At 34.3% G+C, this 18,100-nt stretch overlaps 1 pseudogene; it reads left to right on the plus strand.

Moving 5' to 3' along the window:
- Positions 1-16,089: 16,089 nt before the first annotated feature.
- LOC150031213 (B3 domain-containing protein At2g31420-like) lies at positions 16,090-16,818 on the plus strand (annotated as a pseudogene).
- The last annotated feature ends 1,282 nt before the right edge of the window (positions 16,819-18,100 follow it).

Raw genomic sequence — 18,100 nt, forward strand, 5'->3', positions numbered from 1 at the left:
AAAAACATTTTTCTAAATTAAATGTAAAAAATGTTTCAGATCTTAATTAAATACAAAAACATTTCATATCTAAATTAAATAGGTAAAAAATTCATATCTAAATTAAACATCTAGAAATCGTTGGCTAATTTTATGACTAGTCATTCCAGTAAATGACTAATTAACTAGTCATTCCCATCAATCCCCCACGAATGATTGAGAATAAAAAACAATAAATAATTTATATGAGCAAATATAAGAGAATAAACTTAAACCTCAACATCTTTCGATTTGAACTAATGCATAGTGAAGTAGAGCAACAAGTTGATTAGAGAGAGTGAGTTACCTTTTGAATTTTCAATAACTATGGTCGAGACCCATACAACACGTTTTATTCCTTTAATTTCCATCGATTCCGTGATAAGAGCGTGTTATTTAAGGCCATGCACATAGAACCTCAAATCAACGTGAAAGCTCTAGAAAAATACTCTTAAACTTTTCCATAGTAGGCGGTCATACCTTCACAATCACATTAATTGCTTCATCAAGTCTATCGCAATAGACCGCTCAAAACTGAGCTATGACATATATAATCCATACCAGGAGACCAACTCCATCAAGCCTGTCAAAGACAAACCATTCAAAAACTGAGCTATGAAAATTTTATCATTATCCATCAAGTCCATGCTAGGACCACCCAAAGGAAGGGCTATGGAATTTTTAAATATTTTAGTTTTGTCCATCAAGTCCGTACTAGGACCACCCAAATGAAAAGCTATGGATCACCAAGTCTATCGCAATAGACGACCTAGACGATCTAGATAAAGGGCCATGGACCATCAAGTCTATCACAATAGACAACTTAGATAAAGGGCTATGGACCACTATAATGGTTAGAGTCTCATACTTGTTAAAAATTCTAGAATTACTCTCCTTGTTATGTCTTTAGTGAGAGGATCTGCAAAATTCCTCTCAAACTTTACAATGAAATAATCCTACTTTCATAATTTGTTCACAGCTCCATGCCTAAAAGAATGGTACACAATGCAAATAGATAGGTACAATGCCCTCCCATAATGGTACATCTTTCAGTAGGCTTCTAAGCCACTCATACTAATGTCCCCCACAATGGTGCATCTCCTAGTTGGCTTTTAAGCCACTCATACTAATGTCCGGTACATCTCCACATAGGTTTTTAAGCCACTCATATTAATGTCCCCCACAATGGTGCATCTCCCAGTTGGCTTTTAAGCCACTCAAACTAATGTCCTACTAATTCCAGAGCAATAAATTCACGCTTCCATGGAGTAGCTTCTCTACCCAATAAGAACACATATCCTCTAGTAAAGCTTACTTCATCATTCTATGTTACTCAATTTGCATACACTACCATTCTAACAAAATATGCAATCACAACATGAAGAGCAATTAAATGATCTTTATCAGGATTATGCGTATATCTATTCATCTTCTTAGAACTTATACAATAATAGGTTTAGTATGGTTCATAAAAAAAACATAACACTTCTTATAATTTTTGCATATTCAGATCAAAACACACATCTTCCTTATTTTTCTTAGGACCCATACTAGTATCATAAGGTATTCTTACAGGAGCATTTTTCAATGTGTGATTAATATAAAGAAAAACCATTTTTTGTTTGCTTTATCTTAACACTAAGTATCACATCACCTTCACCTAAATCTTACATTTCAAATTGTGAGGATATAAAGAACTTAGTATCATTAATTACGTCTATGTTTGTACCAAAGATCGGTATATCACACCATTAGCTCAAATAAATTTGCATAAATACATGTATCAAAGGATATTTACAAATATTCACATAATTAGCTCAAATAACTTGAGTAAATGACTTCTTTATATCCATGTCATGTATTAAATAAATACTATCAGAGCTTTATAATAGATATTTCAAATATTTTAGTCATATAAGAATATGCATCAAAATATTTGAAGATCCATTTAAACTTAAGTGGTTTATTTCCTTTAAAAAATTCTACTATATCCATGTTTAATTCATAATGTTTCTTCATAAGTTGCTAAATCACATAACAACAATAAATCATCAATCTTACTTTTATCTTTTCAAGATCCTAGACATGCGGACTTTTAATAAATTGAAATTATATATTATCCATGGTCATCTCCTTATTTACTAAATGTGATTATGATCTCCTTTTCTAACCAATGTGATACTTTGGTCGCATTTCCAACATTTCTCCCCTCGAACAAAGGATCACCAAGTCTCCCCTCAAATAGTAATTCATTTGTCAAACTCTTGTCTAGGCTAGCTCCTCTTCATTAGGACACACAGCCAATCTGACAGAGTTCAACTATAGATCATATCATGACATACTTTTGAGAATGCACAATCAACTTCTACTTTTCAACTTGATTTGAAATTATTTACGTTGCAGACATAAGATTTGAATCAATGAACCATATTGGCAAATCTTTAGATATTGAATATAATATCTCTCACGATTTCTTCCAGAAATAGATGAAAAAATCTAGAACTTATTTTACTTTGAGATATTTAACCTTTTTCAATCTTATTAAATATTACTTCTCTCCTAATTTTAGATCAACCCTTACTTTAGGCAACAACACAAAATAAAATTCTAAGTCTAGACCTTGATGTCTTCCATCAAACAACACTTGATGTTAATGTTTTAAATTAGAGTAAAGTGGATTTAAAGTGTACATACCAGACGACTGCCAATTGCTTCTTCTAAGGTCTTGGTCAATGAAACCATTTTAGACGTGATGTTGGGCCTAATTCATTTTGCATCAGAATATATCCGCGAGAATGATATTAAAATCACCCAACGATAGCTTCTTGATCGATGGACAACATTTCCAAGCAACATAGCGACTGGTTCTTCTGTAATCGCAGAACGTTGGCTTCATCTCGTAAACTGATTTCATTATAAATTGAAAGTGGAGATTCGTCGAGTTGGCTTCAGCCAAAAATAAATAAATAAGACTTGACCTGATCTGCCGTTTTTCTACCGACTCTATAGACCAGACCTGCCGCTGGTCTTCCTCCGCTGGCACCAGATCTATCGACGTGGGTAGCTTCACTCGTGGATCTCTCTTCCTGATCGATCTTCCACGGTACAAAATCTACCGCTCACCATAGTTTAGATCCAATTGCAATATCTCAGTTCCGCCGAGATATCCGCCACTCATCGCCGTTCACCTCGTTCAGATTCGTTTTCTCAATTTTCCATTAATTGATTATCAAGATGCCAAATCCTTCACAATTTGTTATTTATCGACATTTGGTAGAAATTGAATTTTGCTTTTAAATTGTAGGATTCAAACATTCACCATTGTGCCATGGATATACCACTTCCTTGAAAGCAAAATCAGTGCATGCTAAATAGCCGGTGAAAACTTGGCTAAGAATTAAATCATTTCTAATAGAGAGGAATATCATGTCAAACTCAAATCTCACCTTGAGGGCTAAAACAACCATGGTTCTTTTTATAAGAATCCAACTAAAGCTTTTTCTAAATTAAATGTAGAAAATATTTCAGGTCTTAATTAAATATAAAACGTTTCAGATCTTATTTAAATACAAAAATGTTTTAGATATTAATTAAATACAAAAATGTTTCATATCTAAATTGAATAGGAAAACGTTTCATATCTAAATTAAATATAGCAATCCATTTTCAAATTTAAATTTAATATGAAAATATATTTAGAAATCAAAAGTTAATTTTATGACAAGTCATTGGAATGAATTGAACTGAGTTGGGAGATAAGTGATGAGCATTTATTTATAGGAGTGAAATAGCATAGTCGGGCTAGGACTTCAGTCTTCAGATTATATCATTCCTAATCTTGATTTTCAATTCCTTTTACAGAAAGATGCAGCGGATGAAAATAAGATAACTAAGCATTCTAATTTCTTAATTTTGACATCAAAATAAGCATGTTCATTAAGCATTCTAATTTCTTAATTTTGACATCAAAATAAACATTCTAATTTCTTAATTTTGACATCAAAATAAGCATGTTCATAGGGTATTGAGAGGGTTTCAACACATACCTTTGAAGATCCTCTACAAACATGAATTTAAGATGCAATCTTCTTCCATTAAAGTCGTGACCACCAAGAGATCTTCTCTACTATTCTCAGCTTTGAATTTAAGTGGTGAAACTCACAATTGGGTTGAATTTGTGAAGGTTTTGGTGTGGGTTTGAAGAGAGGGAAAATCGTTTCTGTGAAAACTAATTTTCAGCCTTGAAATTCTTTCAATCTCAAAATTGAAGAGTTTTATCATTATTTTTCATGCAGGCACTCAAGAGACCAGCTGATGCCACTTCAAATGCATGGAAGTAATGAGCAATGTGTGTGAATTTAGGAGAAACACCTTCTTATTTCACCAAAATGTTGAAAAGTCCACTACAAATTTTAAAAATTTCAATTTCCATTTTCAATCTTTAATTTTAATTAATTCAAAATTAATTAATTAAAATCAAAACCAATATTTCAATTTCTAATGAAAATTAATTTTGATTTAATTAATTAAAAAAATTTAATTAATTAAATAGTAATTTAATAATAAAAATTAAATTCATCACATACCTAATTTTAAACATGAATCATATTTATGTAATTAATATTTAAATCAATATTTATATCAAATATAATTATATAATAATTCAATATAAACTTTCCAATTTCATTTAATTTCAATAAATTAAACATTAATTAATTATATCAAATATAATTACACAAACCATAATTTGAATTTGAACTATTCAAACTCAAACCATAAATTCAATTTGAACATTTCAAATTGAAATTCAATTTGAACACTTCAAGTTGATATCATTCAAAATTCCCTCAATTTACTAATTCAAGGTGTTCATGTTTTACAAGCTAGTAGAGGGACCTTATGAACCTATAGATCATAAGCTTCAACGATTTGAGATTAATTGGCTAAAACTCTTTAGACCAAATTAATCAATATTCGTTAATTATCGAGTCACACCACTATACCTCGACATTTTCACTCTCCTCATTGTAGATATATTTGTGTCCACTTGATTTAACCATACTTAGTAAGTCAACCCTTCACAGGTTATTCGTAGTAACAGTTGGGTCAAATGTTGTTTTACCCTTGAAATTACGTCTTGCTTCCACTGATCCTCTAATGAACAATTGGTTTGTGATCTAATTACTAAACCAGATCCCTCTTGGGCCAATGAGATGGTGGGGTCTCTTGTTCAAGACCTAGATTCAACACTTAAGAGAACAACCTTCCTTATCCTTAAATCGGATAGGCGTGAATTCCATTTTGCAACCTTTGTCCTCAGCTATCTACTCGGCCTTATCCCCAAAATGGGAGGCTTATTAAGCATTGTTGTTGGACTACTCTCACCTATGCAGATCAAAGGATAATCCCGAATAAACAGGAGTTCATAGTTAGCTCAAGATTAAAGTTAAGTTACCTAGGTCACGCTATGAAATAGTCAGTCTTAAACAGTAAACAACGTTATAAAGTAAGAGCGATTTATTTCTTGGTCCGATCTTATGCAAACTCATTGTAAAGGACATAACCACATGAACGAATCAGGATCACCTCGTTTGTAGCACTTTACAATTATTTGTAACAATTACAGTGTGGGCCGTATCTAATAGTATTACCAGAATAAGGCACCCAACCTTATTTGTATACTATAGATCATTTTTACCATTTACTCAAACTTGATCCACTTTTATGTCTCCACATAAAGTTCAAGTACTCATATAACAGTCATGGATCTTTTAGTTCATTGGATTTATTTCTAAAACGAAATAAGCAATTCATAAATTCAATAACAATTTTATTGAATCAAACTTCAATAATAACTTTATTGAATTTTAGAATAAGTTTATTACTTACAAACCATGAGTTTTAGGACATAAAACCCAACACAAAAGCATTGGAATCCCTATTCCAATATTTACAACCCTGAATGGAGATTGCACCCAAATTTTGCATGGTCAAAGCCTAACAACATCACAAGTACATGCAGTAACAAACAAGAGCAACCCACCTAGATTCCCACAAGTGTCGCGACAGTAGCCTCAAGCCTAACCTTCTGTGAAGCCTACTAAAAAAAGTCCCATCATGGTAGAAATAATGAAAGAGTATATAACAAGAAATGGTATGGCTCTAAGAAACTTAGAAGTGCAAGTGGGCTAGTTGGCAAAGGAGATTCAGAACATACTGCCCAGAGCCTTACCCAATAACACAGAAGCACCAAAGCTAAATGGAAAGGAGCAGTGTACGGTTATTACACTAAGAAGAGAAGTGGAATATGAAGGACCGAAAAACAAGTACAGTGTAGAAAGAAAGAAACAAAAAATGTCAAGTCTAAAGAAGATACGATTCTAAAAGATGTGGAAATAAAGACAGTAGATGGAAAAGGCAAAAAGAATGAAGAAGATGAAATGTCAAGGGTGTCAACAGACAAGAAAGAGGTAGCAGCATATAAACCATTTGTACCTTTACCCTAAAGCTTCAAAAGACCAACAAAGACATGCAGTTCAAGAAGTTCTTGGATATACTCAAGCAATTATATATCAACATCCTTTAGTTGAGGATCTGGAAGAAATGTCAAACTATATCAAGTTTCTAAAAGATATTTTTTTTAAGAAACGAAAGTTGTCGGAATTCAAAAGTCTTGCGTAAACTGAATGTTATAGTATAATGATTAGTAGAAAGATTCCTCCTAAGCTGAAAGGCCCTTAGAACTTCACTATTCCTTGCTCAATTGGAGGACAGAGCCTAGGTAGAGTGTTGTGTGACCTGGGGGCAAACATAAATTTGATACCTTACTCCATTTTCACTCTATTTGGCATTGACGAGTGAAGCCAACCACGGTGATGTCGCAGTTAGCTGACAGATCCATCATTAAGCCAGTGGGAAAGATTGAGAATGTTTTAGTAAAAGTAGACAAGTTCGCGTTTCCTATGGACTTTATAAATTTAGACTGTGAATCAGGTAATTGGGAGAGTTATTGATGTGTAAAAGGGAGAATTGACTATGCGAGTCAATGACCAAAAGATTTCGTTTAATGTGTCAAGTGCACTAAAATTTCTAGGAGATTTGGATGAGTGTTCTTTCATTGATTCTATTGATGCTTTGTTTTCAAATGTGCAGGACGTTAGACATTGAGAGGAGTTGGAAGAAGTATAAGAGGAGATTGAAGAAACAATATAGCAGGTTGCTCTAGTAGTAGGAATAGCATGTCTAGTAGTAGACCGTGAAATATAAAAAACACTCAAACCGTTGGTAATTGAACCACCAAGGATTGACTTGAAGCCACTGTCGACACATTTAAAATATGCATATCTAGGTCAAGATAACACATTGCTAGTAATCATTGTTGTTGAGCTAACAGAACAAGATGAAAAATTGTTGCTGAAAATTCTAAGTAAGCATAAGCAAGCGATTGGCTGGACAATAGTTTACATTAGAGGAATCCTTCCTTCATTTTATATGCATCCAATTAACCTAGAAGAAGAAGCAAGGAATTCAATTGAGAGTCAAAGGCGGTTAAATCCAAACATGAAAGAAGTTTTCCGCAAAGAAATCATCAAGTGGCTAAACATCGGAGTGATTTATCCCATTTCCGACTATGATGGGTTAATCTAGTACAGTGCATATCGAAAAAAGGCTGAATGACCATAGTGGTAAATGAAAAAACCAAGCTCATCCCGATACAAATGGTAACAGGATGGTGAGTCTGCATGGACTACCACAAGCTTAACAAGGCCACGAAGAATGATCACTTTTTGTTGCTTTTGATAGATCAAATGTTAGATTGGTTAACTGGTAAAGAGTACTATTGTTTCCTTGACGGGTATTCGAGGAACAACCAGATCATGATAGTGCTCGAGGATTAGAGGAAAACCACGTTCACGTGCTCCTATGGCACTTAAGGGTGAATATCAGTTGATCGATGTCGGTTTTGGGATAAAATCGGCATCGAAAATCGACCAAAAAAGTGTGTAAAATTCGTTGGATTGTTGATCGAGCCGGTTGGTTTGGTCTTTTTTTTTCCTCCTTTTTTTAAAACAAAGTCAAGATGAATGAAAAGGAAAGATGAATATGGATTGATGAAGTGTTATTGTTAGGTGATAGAGGCTCTTTTGTGGTGTCGTTTAATTCCAGAAAAGTGCCACAAATCAAAAGAAATTTTATAATGACACCAAACTACTTTATCACTACAAAGATGTAAGAATAGTGATAAGTCCGGGTTGATTCGCAGGGAAGCACGACTTGTTTCGTTAAGCCAATTTCCTATTAGAGTGGTAAATAGGGGGGTTTGGTGTGAAAGAGATAAACGTGTAAGAAATTGAAATAAAAGCGGATAAATGTAAACTAAGGATAGGAATTATCTAGTTTCGAGAGCAAAAGAGATCCTATGTAATTTCAATCATCAAAATCCATTAATTGGACATACAATCGATTTATGCCTACACAACACTCACTTGACACGACCAAGCTAGCCTCTACAAAGATGGACAACTAGCTAGAACCGAACCAAGAAAGTGTCCTAATTAAACTACATTCATTAAATCCTAATTGGGTTCAATAGCGATCAATTAAGACTAAGCACATATGCATTAAGCTTTAGGATTCCATTGTGTTGATTAATTAATGGGGAAGCCCTAACTCAATCAACCGATTTATCCCTAAACCTAGATCAAACATGCATCCTAAGACCCAAGATTAGACTACAAATCCTAGCATACACATTCAACCATTTGCTACCGGAGTGATCTTAAGCGTAAACGTGTGGGCTTTGGTGTCCTAATTCTCCCGGAGTCTCGTTGTTTTGTAAAGATACACATTGTTTGATGAATAAAATAATTGTTATTTAATTCTCACATTTACTCATATCCAATAAACAAAACTCTTTGGTTATCTTATGTGAACTTAAGCATGTATATGTGATATACAAGTGGATCATGCCTTAAGTGATAACCTAAAATGGTCTGTAGTATAAGGATTAAGGTGGGATACCTGATCCTTGTGACACTACGGATACAACCCACTTTGTAGAGGTTTGCAATTGTTGTAAACTACTATAGATGGTAGATCCTGGGCATTCATGTGGAGACGTGCGAGCGGGGGTGTCCTATAAAAAGAGTTTGTATAAGACCCGGACCACGAGATGATTAAACTCTTTATATAACGTCGTTGATACTAGAGATTTACATCTCACCTAAACGACCATAGGTCACATGACCTTAATCCTGAATTTTTTTAGAACTCCTGCCTTTATGGGCGGTTCTTTGATTAGTATGGGTGAGAGTGGCCAGATTGCCAACTCAACATGCCTACCTTTTAGGGACTTGTCTGATCTAGGAACTAGGAACTCAATCCACAAGATGTAATTCACTCCTTTCCCAAAATAGGGATAAGTAGAGAGATTCTTCCCTTAAGAGCTGATTCCGGGGCTTGAACATAGAGGCCACAACTTCTCTTTGGAAGAGAGGACTCAGTCATAGTAGAACTATGACTTATGTTCATTAGAGGGATCACTGGTACTTAAGAAGTTAGATGTAACTACAGGGGCATAATGGTTATTGGCCCAGGTGTACTTACGAGCGATCTGTGAAGGGTTATCGCACTTTTGATTGGTTAAAATGGACACATAATATATATGTGGTAAGGAGAGTTCAGTTGTTGGTCTTTAGTGCCTGACAGTTGTGGATCTCGTGACTAAAGAGTTTAGTCAGTTATTCATGTACTATTGGAGCTTCGAGCTACAAGTCCATAAGGTCCCCTTGATAGCTCAATGGATTCTGTTGAGGATCAATTCTTGGTGTTGATTTGAAATGTTCAAATTGGCAAGAGTTATTTTTTATTATATGAGATATGATTGGTATGATGTATGAGATACATCTAGTGGAGAATTAATGTAAATGAGATTTACAGTAAGTGTCATGGAATAGAAAAAGAATTATGGTTTATAAATATAGTATGATAAGTTGGTTATCATTTATATTTATAATAATACTAATTATTAGATAATTAAATCTTTTTCTCTAATAACCAATTGAGTGGGAGGTTATTGGTGGTTCATGGTAACCGTGAGATAAAAGAAAATTTGTTTTCCTAATTTTCCGGCGGTATTTATGGACTTGATGAATAGGATATTCCATTCTTATCTGGATCAGTTTGTGATAGTATTCATAGATGACATACTAGTGTATTCCAGTACTGCAGAAAAACACAAAGAACATCTAAGGATGGTATTACATACTTTAAGAGAAAAGAAGTTATATCCCACATTTAGTAAGTGTGATTTTTTCTTAAATCAAGTCATATTTCTTGGGCATATAGTTTCAGCTGACGAAGTTAGTGTTGATTCCCAAAAGATAGAAGCAGTAGTTAATTGAGAATGACCCCTGAATGTAACCAAAGTACGCAGTTTTCTGGGTTTAGCAAGTTATTATAGGAGATCCGTGGAGGGTTTCTCTAAAATAGCCCTTCCATTGACAAACCTGACCAGAAAAGATGCGAAGTTTGAATGGTCTCCAGAATGCGAGCATAGTTTCCAAGTGCTGAAACAAAGGTTAGTATCAGCACCAGTATTAACTCTACCTACACCAGGTAAGGGGTTCGAAGTTTATTGTGATGTATCCCGACAAGGATTAGGATGTGTGCTGATGCAGGAGGGAAAAGTAGTAGCCTATGCTTCGCGACAGTTAAAGAAGCATGAATGTAACTACCCTACACACGACTTAGAATTAGCAGCAATTGTGTTAGCTCTGAAGTATGGAGACATTACCTGGTTGGTGAGCGTTGTCATATATTTACGGATCATAAGAGCCTAAAGCATATCTTTGATCAGAAAGAACTAAACTTGAGACAGAGAAGATGGCTCGAGTTGATCAAAGACTATGACTGTACAATTGACTATCACCCAGATAAAGCAAATGTGGTAGCTGATGCTTTAAGTCGGAAAACTATATCAACTAAAGCTAGTGTTAATTTAGTGAAGGGTACATTGATTCATAAGTTGTATAATGCTAGGGCAGTATTATCAATCGGTCAAACAGGAGGGTTACTAGCTTCATTTCAAGTACGTCCTACGCTCGTAGAAAATATTCTACGTGAGCAGTTAAAGGATTCTGATCTTCAGAAGTTAGCTGAAGAAGTAGATAAAGAATTGAGGATGGGCTATCAATTAATAGCTGATCAAGTGCTACTAAAGGAGGGTAGAATATGCATACCTAAAAATCTACCCAGGAAGGTAAGTGTGAATTTAAGTTATTCTCATTTAGTATTTGAGATACAAATGTTTATGTGGTAGATAGTTTGGTTCAACATCTAGCTTAGAGATAGCTAGGAGAGGTATCATTGAAAAACTAAGGAATTGATATCAAAGTAGCGCAGTAGAAGCGTGGTAATAAACAAGACTACGAAAAGTTACAATAGTGGTTGTTGTGAAACCTTAAACCAGAGTTAGTTCGAGTAAATTTCGAGGACGAAATTTTCTTAAGGGGGAAGTAAATGTGAAACCCGGATTTCTATTTTCCTTACTTAAGCAAGTGATAAAAGGAATTAACTAAGTGAAAGTTAAATCCTAAGTTAAGGGGAAGGAAATTTCTAAGTGTTAAGTAGATTTTCCTTGAATAAATTAAGTTGAGTTTTAATTGGTAAAATTATGATGAAATTTGTATAATAAGTAGGTTGATGAGAAAGTTACTATGGAATGGTGAAGAAAGAATGGGGATTTGAAAAGAAAAATATGGACATTGAGTTTGGGAAATTTGGAAAAAATTGGCTAAGTATGGAAAATTTATGTGAAATGCGTGTTGTGCATAAAGCACTGGAAGGCAAGAGACTAGTGGCACAACTGTGTAGGAATTGCACGAAGACAAACAATGTTCGCAGTAGCTAAGAGCGAGATTGTTAGAGTGAGATCAGCGAGATCATTGAAAGCAAGATTTTGAGCTAGAAAGTTGGAGAGAGCGAGAGTGGAGAGAAAATTTGGAGAGAAAACGGGAGAGAGCGAGATTGGAGAGAAAGTTGGAGAGAAACTGGGAGAGAGCGAGATTGAAGAGAGCAAGACCAGCGAGAGAATGGGAGAGAGCGAGATTGGAGAGAGCAGTTTGAGCTAGAAAGTGGGAGAAAGTGAGATTGAAGAGAGCAGTTTGAGTGAGAAAGTGGGAGAGAGCGAGAAAGTTGGAGAGAGCGAGAGTAAAGAGAGCGAGATTTTGAGTGAGAAAGTGGGAGAGCGTGAGAGTGGAGAGAGCGAGAGCAGGCCGTGCGTCAGCCACGCCTTGTCTGGTGCTGCATTCGAACGTCACGCCCACGCCTCGCCTATGCATTGAACGGTCGAGTAAGCTTCTAGGCGATGTATTTGGACGCGTTGGGGTGGATTATTCATTTAAAAACCCTAATTTGAATACAAACAACACTTGAAGACGTAAGGGCAAACGTCAATTAAAATCTAGGTGTCCGATTAAGAGAAATTCTTAAACCCTAAGAAATTGTGTTGGATGCGTTTGGGAAGAACACATTGAACCAAGGTGAAGTCAGCTTACGTTGATAAAGGGAGGATTAAACATTTGGCCATGCAGCCAAGTAGGTGCTGTCGATACCACGAGCAATTTGAATGCCGATAAATAGGAGTTGGGATTTCATTTTCAAATCACACAAAAATCATAAATTTCGTAGAGAAAGTAGAGGGCAGTGAGGGTTCAGAGGAATATGTCAATTTTGGACGGGGAGATCATCCAATCTACTTGTGCGTTTTAAGTAATTCTAAAGCCATCTGAAAGCTATGGATGTCTAGCTTTCAGAGTAGGGCTGCTGAAGGAAAAGGCTCAAAGGAACTGGGCTGGAGGTTGAGAAGAATGCAGAAGGGTCAGACTGTCGAATCAGTCTGGGCCAGTCTTGAAGATTTTGAGATTTCGGCCAAATCATGAGGAATTCTGAGCTGAAAGTTTAGGGTAAGATTCCTAAGACATTTTAGAATAAGTTTGTAGAAGGAAGTATTTCTAAATAAGGTTTGAAACTATGAGTAATCTAAGTTGTAATTTGAATCTGGATTCTAGGGATGAAAAAGGGACCCGAGGAGCTACTAGAGTGAAAAGTTCCTAAGAATTCGAGGTGAGTGGCTAAAATGTTTTCGAACTAAAACGTTTTTAAACTGTTTTGATTACAAACATTTTACAAAAAGCATGTTTGCAAAAATAATTCTCATGCCTACTAGTTTTATAAAGTGGTTTCCAAGCAAGATCTGAATTGTATTGTGAACGCATGCCTATTGTTGAAAACCTATTTACATATGTTGATTTTATCCAGCATGCGTTACCATCTTTAAAGCCATGTTGTATATGTGTTATACTGTACATGCTTTAAAGAGAAAAGTTGTTTATAAATAATTTTGGTAAAATGCGATGCCGAAGTATAAGGAGAAGGCATCCACCCAACTAGATACCGAAGTACAAGAAGAAGGTATCTATTGGTACTGAAGTACGTTTGAGAAGGTACCAAGCCAACAAGATACTGAAGTACGTTGGAGAAGGTATCCCAGTACTCGAACTGAAGTACAAGGAGAAAGTATCTAAGCAGTAGTACCTAATGTGGCCATAGGTGAATAAAGTCAGAGATTGAGCAAAAGGGTTCTCTCTGGACTAGCAGTTGGTGTTGGGATTATTTTACCAGTTATAAAGTACTTTGATTTGAGAAATGATTTTATTGTTTTATGTTTAAAACAGCTTTATATAATTTACGCTTGGAAAATATTTATGCTGCAAAAGTTTATATTTCAGATAAAAACTATTTTCTGAAATTATGCATGAGAATTTACTATGTTTTCTCGGTCACTCACTGGGCGTAAGCTCACCCCGTTTTCAAATGTTTTTGTTCCCCCCCCCCCAGGTAGCGGTCAAATCCTCTGAAGACAGCTCAGTATCTGCTCTGCCACTAAAGGATGAAAAGACTTGTAACCGTTTGCTAGGTGGTTACTGTTAATATTGTACACATGTTACTATTGTTCATATAGGGACTAGGGTTTGTGGGTTTTGGGACTTGTAAATCTAATGTTGTAAATACTCTAAACATATTAAGTTTCTAAGTTAATAAATTGTGGGCCTACAGCCGTCCCGTTGCATATAATTTGTATTTGGTATCAGAGTTATTCCACAAGAGTTTTTAGGCAGTAAGTGTCATCCTAAGGGTTGATAACTGCTGTAGTCACGCCCTTCTCTAGGCTAAGAGGGTGATCTGGGGCGGGGTGTGACAATGATGGTGATATTTTCTGATTTAGTGGAGAAAACGATCAAGGTTTTTATGGATGACTTTTCGATGCATGGTGAAACTTTCCACAACTATTTTAAGAACTTGGAGTTGTTGGGAATGATGCACTAAACTCACGTTAGGTCCTGTAGTTTGTAAACACAGTTTTGAACAAATGCTTGTGATGTAATAATATATGATATTTTCTTCACTTTTATCTATGGAACATTGGATGTTTTAATTGCTTTACCACAAACCAATAAACAAGATCCTTAGTTTTCATTTGTAACTTAAGCATGTATGTGGAGACATACAGGTGGATCATGTCTTAAGTGATAACCAAAATGGTTTGTAGTATATGGATATAGGAGGGAAGCCTTATCCTGGTAACGCTACGGATGCGGCTGCTTTGTAGAATAGTTACAAATGTTGTGACTAATTATAACATATATTATAACTAATTATAACATACAATAATGCATGTAGCATGTTTACCTATGGTGGGATTTTAAATCTAAAATGGCATACTTCATGCACAAAAATGTTTAATTAAAAAATAATACACATCAAATGCATAAAATAATTAAATAACATTAATATGGTTCAACTTTGGCATTCTAAACAAACAAATAAGCTAAATTATTACAATAATGACTCAAGAACAACTTCAATTTGAGGAAGAATCGCTTGAACCGACCTAAACCAAACCCGAACCTGCTGAACTAGACCACCAAGGCACCAAAGGAAGTTGAACCGGACTAGTTTCGAGGAGAACCGGTTAAGCCAGTTTCTTCAACCCAAGAACCAGCCAGGCAGCACGCAAAGCAAAAACCCTTGGGCTGAACAGCGTCGTGACGCTGCATCCCAGCGTTGCAACGCTGTTCATCAGCGAGCCCGTGGCGTTGCAATGCTCGATGAACAACGTCGTGACGCTATTGGGCAGAAGGCTCAGCTCCAGTTTTCTGCTCGAACGTGTTTGCTTCAATCTTCAAATTACATCCTATTTTGAACTCTAATGACTTCAAATAAATTACAGACTCTAGAGCACACATATAAGCTCATCAAACAAGAGCCAATTACAAAATTAGCTTGGAAATCAAAGAGAATTCCAATGCCAAAATTGAATTTAAACCATATCAGTCACAGATTCAAACATGCATAGAAATTCACCCACCAAACTCAAAATTAACGATAATTGAGTGCTTATACCATGCTCTGATACCAATTGAAAGAGTAATCTAACAAGCAACGGAAGAAATCAGAATCAATAAGCACTCTAACTACTCTTGATTTGAGTTTTAAACATGCTATTCAAGAGAAATTCATAGAGGGTTTGAAGCAAACATTACCTTTGAAGACTTAATCCATAAATTCAGCAGTAATACTTCACGATTAAGCTTGAAACATCAACAAGACCACCATAGAGAGGGAATGAAAATACATTTCCAATCATTTTTCTTCTCCCACTCTGAAGAGATATGGAGAGATAGATATAAAAAAGAACAAAAATAAATAAAAAGATAATTGTTTCAAAACAAGAATATAGATAAATATTTGGATTAAAATCTAATTTCATTAAAAACTCAATGCAATTATGGAAGTAACAAAGAAAATCATAAAAGAAATTGAAAATCAAGGTTAGAAATTAAATTCCTTTAGTTTCCTGACATATCTGGAGATTGAGATTAGTACGACTCATCTCCTACTCAGTTCAATTCACTCCTATAAATAAATGCCCATCATTCATCTCCTATTCAGTTCAATTCACTCCGTTTCGATTTCTAGTTTTTTTGTGTGCAAGAAATAACGACAATAATGCATCTAGATCTTCCAAATTTAAAACAAATCTACATACCTCGAAGAAGAAGATCATCCAGAGCCAAAAAGAAAGAACAACCCAAGAATGAAACTGTCATTCCCCTGTCTATATTGGAGGTTGCAGATATTCTAATGGAGTTTTCACAAACTATTACTCGTATTGAACCGAAAAAAGTTAACAAAACCCACAAAAGAAAGAAGCCAGCTTCGACGCCAACACCAATGACTAGGACTAAGAAACATAGGAAACAGAGGAAGAATAAGGCAAAACAGCGTAAGTATCTGACGATTCCTGAGATGTCGGCAACACTCAGAGATCGTATCGTGGAGATGGGTGGGTATGAAATTAGACTGGTGATTCAGAAACAACTTCAAGATACTGATTTAAACAAGAACCAAGGACGTTTATCCCTACCGATAAAGAAACTGTTATTTGATTTTGCAACATTGGAAGAGAGGAAGATGTTGAGTGAAGTGGAAAACCAAAACAAGAAAGAGATAAACGTGGTGATTTTAGATGATGTTCTTGAAGAAAGAATGATTTGTTTGAAGAAGTGGAAGATTGGAAGTGGAGATGTGTACTGTTTGACGACACAGTGAAATTCGTTGGTGGAGGAAATGGGACTGAAAAGTGGAGAACATATTCAACTTTGGAACTTTAGAAAAGATGATGAATTTGAGGTTTATCGTCTTTGCTTCGCAATGGTGAAGTTAGTTCGTTGCTAATTTATTACGTATTTTGATGTAAGATAGGAAAGATTAGGACTAAAACACATTATCAAGACTTAGCCGTAGAGACCAAAATAAATATTTTTTTAATAGTTTAGGGACCAAAACAGATATGTGAGGCAAAAATTTAAATGCATTCATTGATGTTCCTATCTTCTTCATTTCACAAATTGTTCAGTCACAAATTGGCAAATTCTTGTTACTTCCTTTTCTAAAATATTTTATGACTTTCTTTCTTTCTCTCTCTCTCTTTTTTTTTTTTTTGTGTCTTTCTGGTAAATTTTGAATTTCATCCTTTATCTATAAGATTGCCAATTTTAGCTCTAATTAACTTTGTTAAAAATATCATTTGATCTCAAACTTTAATGATAATAACAATTTAGTTTTTATACTTTCAAATTTATAACAATTTAGTCTCTAAACTTTAATAAATATAAATCTTGTCATTTTAGATTAGGATTTGTAACAATTTATTTTCTATCTTAAAAAAACTAAGATTAATGAAATTTCTTACCCATTTAGATTGATAAACTAATTAAGGGTCAAGTTTTGTTCATAAATTTTAAATACGAGTCTGCTTGGCAACCAATTTATTTTTTTGTTTTCTATTTTTATTCTTGGTTTTTTTAAAAAAACAAGTTTGTTTGGTAAGTAATTGAATTTTTTGTTTTTACAATTTAAAAAATGGTTTGGAAATTGTGAAGTAATTATGAAAGCGAAAAAAAAGGGAAATCTTTAATTTATAGGATATTTATAATACATAGTAGAATAAGAAAAAAAATCTAAAAATATATTACATCTTTAAAATATTTGCAAATATGAATGAGTTGACTAGTCAATTTTTGAATATTTTTTAATTTCCTAATCAAAAAATAAAAAAATAAAGGATATGAAAGAAAATAAAAAATAAAGGAAAGAAAATGAAAGGAAAAAAGAAGAAAATGAAAGAAACTAAAAAAAATAAAGGAAAGAAGCAAAGATCGGATAAAGAAAAGAATAAAATAAAATAAAAGAAAGTGAAGAAGCAAATACTGATGAAGAAAAGAAAGAAAATAAAAAGATTAAACAAAGAGAAGGTGTACATCAAATAAGATAATGGAGAGCAAAATTAGAAATTAAAAAGAAATTCAAAGATTGACTAGTTAACTCATCCAATTTGCAAATATTTTAAAGATGTAATATATTTTTAGATTTTTTCTCTTATTCTACTATGTATTACAAATATCCTATAAATTAAAGACTTCTTTTTATTTTTTTTCGCTTTCATAATTACTTCACA

Source organism: Benincasa hispida, unplaced genomic scaffold, assembly GCF_027475165.1.
Source record: "Benincasa hispida cultivar pf3 unplaced genomic scaffold, pf3_genome.v1.1 HicScf14, whole genome shotgun sequence".
NCBI lineage: Eukaryota > Viridiplantae > Streptophyta > Magnoliopsida > Cucurbitales > Cucurbitaceae > Benincasa > Benincasa hispida.